Source organism: Mesoplodon densirostris, chromosome 1 (genome assembly GCF_025265405.1).
Source record: "Mesoplodon densirostris isolate mMesDen1 chromosome 1, mMesDen1 primary haplotype, whole genome shotgun sequence".
Classification (NCBI taxonomy): domain Eukaryota; kingdom Metazoa; phylum Chordata; class Mammalia; order Artiodactyla; family Ziphiidae; genus Mesoplodon; species Mesoplodon densirostris.
This window is the reverse complement of record NC_082661.1, coordinates 23,708,993-23,714,992: the sequence shown is the minus strand read 5'-3', so window position 1 is coordinate 23,714,992 and position 6,000 is coordinate 23,708,993. Positions and strand designations below refer to the sequence as shown.

The window sequence follows — 6,000 nt, the reverse complement described above, 5'->3', positions numbered from 1 at the left end:
ATGCTAAAGGAACTTCTCTAGGCAAGAAACACAACAGAAGGAAAAGACCTACAATAACAAACCCAAAACAATTAAGAAAATGGGAATAGGAACATACATATCTATAATTACCTTAAATGTAAATGGATTAACTGCTCCCACCAAAAGACACAGACTGGCTGAATGGATATAAAAACAAGAGCCATTTATATGCTGTCCACAAGAGACCCACTTCAGACCTAGGGACACATACAGACTGAAAATGAGGGGATGGAAAAAGATATTCCATGCAAATGGAAATCAAAAGAAAGCTGGAGTAGCAATTCTCATATCAGACAAAATAGACTTTAAAATAAAGACTATTACAAGAGACACAGAAGGACACTACATAATGATTAAGGGTTCGATCCAAGAAGAAGATATAACAATTGTAAATGTTTAGGTACCCAACATAGGAGCACCTCAATACATAAGGCAAATACTAACAGCCATAAAAGGGGAAATCAACAGTAACACAATCATAGTAGGGGACTTTAATACCCCACTTTCAACAAAGGACAGATCATCCAAAATGAAAATAAATAAGGAAACACAAGCTTTAAATGATACATTAAACAAGATGCACTTAATTGATATTTCTAGGACATTCCATCCACAAAAAAAAGAATACACATTTTTCTCAAGTGTTCATGGAACATTCTCTAGGATAGATCATATCTTGGGTCACAAATCAGGCCTTGATAAATTTAAGAAAATTGAAATCGTATCTTTTCCGACCACAATGCTATGAGACTAGATATCAATTACAGGAAAAGATCTGTAAAAAATACAAACACATGGGGCTTCCCTGGTGGCATAGTGGTTGGGAGTCTGCCTGCCGATGCAGGGGACATGGGTTCATGCCCCCGTCCGGGAAGATCCCACATGCCACAGAGTGGCTAGGCCTGTGAGCCATGGCCGCTGAGCCTGCACGTCCGGAGCCTGTGCTCTGCAACGGGAGAGGCCACAACAGGGAGAGGCCCGCATACCACAAAAAAGCAAACAAACAAAAAACAAAAACAAACAAAAATACAAACACATGGAGGCTAAACAATACACTACTTAAAAACCAAGTGATCACTGAAGAAAGCAAAGAGGAAATCAAAGAATACCAAGGAACGAATGACAATGGGGACCTGATGACCCAAAACCTATGGGATGCAGCAAAAGCAGTTCTAAGAGGGAAGCTTATAGCAATACAATCCTACCTTAAGAAACAGGAAATATGTCAAATAAACAACGTAACCTTGTACCTAAAGCAATTAGAGAAAGAAGAACAAAAAACCCCCAAAGTTAGCAGAAGGAAAGAAATCATAAAGATCATATCAGAAATAAATGAAAAAGAATGAATGAAATGATAGCAAAGATCAATTAAACTAAAACCTGGTTCTTTGAGAAGATAAACAAAATTGATAAACCATTAGCCAGACTCATGAAGAAAAAAAGGGAGAAGACTCAAATCAATAGAATTAGAAATGAAAAAGGAGAAGTAACAACTGACACTGCAGAAATACAAAGGATTGTGAGAGATTACTACAAGCAACTATATGCCAATAAAATGGACAACCTGGAAGAAATGGACAAATTCTTAGAAATGCACAACCTGCCAAGACTGAGCCAGGAAGAAATAGAAAATATGAACAGACCAATCACAAGCACTGAAATTGAAACTGTGATATAAAATCTTCCAAAAAACAAAAGCCAAGGACCAGATGGCTTCACATGCGAATTCTATCAAACATTTAGAGAAGAGCTAACACCTATCCTTCTCAAACTCCTCCAAAATACAGCAGAGGGAGGAACACTCCCAAACTCATTCTATGAGGCCACCATCACCCTGATACCAAAACCAGACAAGGATGTCATAAAGAAAGAAAACTACAGGCCAATATCACTGATGAACATAGATGCAAAAATCCTCAACAAAACACTAGCAAACAGAACCCAACAGCACATTAAAAGGATCATACACCATGATCAAGTGGGGTTTATTCCAGGAATGCAAGGATTCTTCAATTTACACAAATCAATCAACGTGATACACCATATTAACAAATTGAAGGAGAAAAACCATATGATCATCTCAATAGATGCCGAGAAAACTTTTGACAAAATTCAACACACATTTATGATAAAAACCCTGCAGAACATAGGCATAGAGGGAACTTTCCTCAACATAATAAAGGTCATATATGACAAACCCACAGCCAACATCATCCTTAATGGTGAAAAACTGAAACCATTTCCACTAAGATCAGGAACAAGACAAGGTTGCCCACTCTCACCACTCTTATTCAACATAGTTTTGGAAGTTTTAGCCACAGCAATCAGAGAAGAAAAAGAAATAAAAGGAATCCAGATCGGAAAAGAAGTAAAGCTATCACTGTTTGCAGATGACATGATACTCTACATAGAGAATCCTGAATATGCTACCAGAAAACTACTAGAGCTAATCAATGAATTTGGTAAAGTAACAGGATACAAAATTAATGCACAGACATCTCTGGCATTCCTATACACTAATGATGAAAAATCTGAAAGTGAAATAAAGAAAACATTCTCATTTACCATTACAACAAAAATAATAAAATATCTAGGAATAAACCTACCTAAGGAGACAAAAGACCTGTATGCAGAAAATTATAAGACACTGATGAAAGAAATTAAAGATGATACAAATAGATGAACAGATATACCATGTTCTTGGATTGGAAGAATCAACATTGTGAAAATGACTCTACTACCCAAAGCAATCTACAGATTCAATACAATCGCTATCAAACTACCACTAGCAGATTTTACAGAACTAGAACAAAAAATTTCACAATTTGTATGGAAACACAAAAGACCCCGAATAGCCAAAGCAATCTTGAGAAAGAAAAATGGAGCTGGAGGAATCAGGCTCCCTGACTTCAGACTATACTACAAAGCTACAGTAATCAAGACAATATGGTACTGGCACAAAAACAGAAATATAGATCAATGGAACAGGATAGAAAGCCCGGAGATAAACCCACGCACCTATGGTCACCTTATCTTTGATAAAGGAGGCAAGAATATACAGTGGAGAAAAGACAGCCTCTTCAATCAGTGGTGCTGGGAAAACTGGAAAGGTACATGTAAAAGTATGAAATTAGAACACTCCCTACACAAAAATAAACTCAAAATGGATTAAAGACCTAAATGTAAGGCCAGAAACTATCAAACTCTTAGAGGAAAACATAGGCAGAACAATCTATGATATAAATCACAGCAAGATCCTTTTTGACCCATCTCCTAGAGAAATGGAAATAAAAACAAAAATAAACAAATGGGACCTAATGAAACTTAAAAGCTTTTGCACAGCAAAGGAAACCATAAACAAGACCAAAAGACAACCCTCAGAATGGGAGAAAATATTTGAAAATGAAGCAACTGATAAAGGATTTATCTCCAAGATTTACAAGCAGCTCATGCGGCCAATTACAAAAAAACAAACAACCTAATCCAAAAATGGGCAGAAGACCTAAATAGACATTTCTCCAAAGAATATATACAGGTTGCCAACAAACACATGAAAGAATGCTCAACATCATTAATCATTAGAGAAATGCAAATCAAAACTACAATGAGATATCATCTCACACCAGTCAGAATGGCCATCATCAAAAAATCTACAAACAGTAAATGCTGGAGAGGGTGTGGAGAAAAGAGAACCCTCTTGCACTGTTGGTGGGAATGTAAATTGATACAGCCACTATGGAGAACAGTATGGAGGTTCCTTAAAAAACTACAAATAGAACTACCATACGACCCAGCAATCCCACTACTGGGCATATACCCTGAGAAAACCATAATTCAAAAAGAGTCATGTACCAAAATGTTCATTGCAGCTCTATTTACAATAGCCAGAACATGGAAGGAACCTAAGTGTCTATCATTGGATGAATGGATAAAGAAGATGTGACACATATATACAATGGAATATTACTCAGCCATAAAAAGAAACAAAATTGAGATATTTGTAGTGAGGTGGATGGACCTAGAGTCTGTCATACAGAGTGAAGTAAGTCAGAAAGAGAAAAACAAATACCGTATGCTAACACATATATATGGAATCTAAGAAACAAACAAAAAAAAAGGTCATGAAGAACCTAGGGTTAAGACGGGAATAAAGACACAGACCTACTAGAGCATGGACTTGAAGATATGGGGAGGGGGAAGGGTAAGCTGTGACAAAGTGAGAGAGTGCCATGGACATATATACACTACCAAATGTAAAACCGATAGCTAGTTGGAAGCAGCCGCATATCAGAGGGAGATCAGCTCGGTGGTTTGTGACCACCTAGAAGGGTGGGATAGGGAGGGTGAGAGGGAGGGAGACGCAAGAGGGAAGAGATATGGGAACATATGTATATGTATAACTGATTCAGTTTATTATAAAGCAGAGACTAATAAACCATTGTAAAGCAATTATACTTCAATAAAGATGTTAAAACAAACCAAAAAAAAAAAAAAAAACACTAGGATACTATTACCGGGTTGGGCGGGCCAGGTGGGGGAGAGGTTTGTGGGTGAGCCCTGGGTCCCTCGCCCGCTGAGGAGATGGATGAGGATGGGCTTCCTCTCACGGGGTCAGGCATAGACCTGACTAAGGTGCCAGCTATTCAACAGAAAAGAACGGTGGCATTTCTAAACCAATTTGTGGTGCAGACTGTACAGTTCCTCAACCCCTTTTCTACAGTTTGTGAGGAGAAACTGGCAGACCTTTCTCTTCATCTCTAGCAAATTGAAACAACTCTCAATATTTTAGATGCAAAGTTGTCATCTATCCCAGAGCTAGATGATGTCATATTTGAAGTATCTCCTACAAGTGTCACTAGGATCACAAATGAAACACATTCTGAAACCACTTCAGAGCAACCACATAACCATTTACAAGACTCTGGACCACGGGAAAGTGAAGTAACACCAGAAAATATCTTAACTGTAGCCAAGGACATAAGATATGCCAGATATCTCAAAATGGTTCAAGTGGGTGTTCCAGTGATGGGAATCAGAAACAAAATGATATCGGAAGGACTAGACCCAGATCTTCCTGAGAGGCCAGATGCCCCAGTGCCTGATGTAGAAGGTGAAAAAAATACAGAAGAAAGTTCAGACAGCGAATCTTCTTTTAGTGACTAAGCTTAATTTTGATAACAATTACATATACATGTGTTGGTGCACATTTACATTCTGTAAGAAATAGAGCCTGAACTTTAACTCTTCGTCATAAAAGCATCCAATGGCTACATATCCACCACCAAGCTTCCTCTGTGAAAAAATAAATAAAGCATTTATAAAAAAAAAAAAAAAAAAAGACTGACTTCTGATATAATCATTGATTGGAATCTTTAGGTTACATGTTTCACCTATGGGATTGGGCCAAACACAATCTAGATTTTTTATGCCTCTTTAGATACTACATTAAATTCAAGAAGCAGCCACTCACCTGGGTCAGTCCTGCCTCACCAGTCCTTTCCAGGCTTGCTTTCTTCTTCCTTCCCACTTAAGTCTCATGATGCACCGTGACTGAGCAGGACATCCCAAACCAACCAGTTTTTTCCTATTTGCAATAATACCGTGGACTCTCATCAGTTAAAAACAAAAACAAAAACACGCTTGGTCAAGTGTGCTTGTATATAACAGGACCACAAGGCTTCATTCTGTGTTATTACTTTTCACACCATGGGCCAAAGTGAGGATGGAAGGTCTTGCCCTGCAATGAGGTAGAAACTTCATTCAGAGGCATGAGAATCAGTAAGGAAGCTAATCTCCAATGGACTGAGCCATGTCTGTATCTACAGTTTACATGCAGCCCTCTGGGTGCTGTACGAGCTGCTGGGTTTCAGATTACTCCCTGCTGGTATTTGGAAAACACTTCCTCTATATCCACTTGTTTAACAAAGTTAGTAGCAAATATCAGTTCTTTCCTCTGGGAGGGCTTAGGTGGCCTAACTT

General features: G+C 38.1%; 1 pseudogene; it reads left to right on the top strand.

The window, feature by feature from the left end:
- Window positions 1-4,568: 4,568 nt before the first annotated feature.
- Window positions 4,569-5,219, top strand: LOC132492988 (WASH complex subunit 3-like; annotated as a pseudogene).
- The last annotated feature ends 781 nt before the right edge of the window (window positions 5,220-6,000 follow it).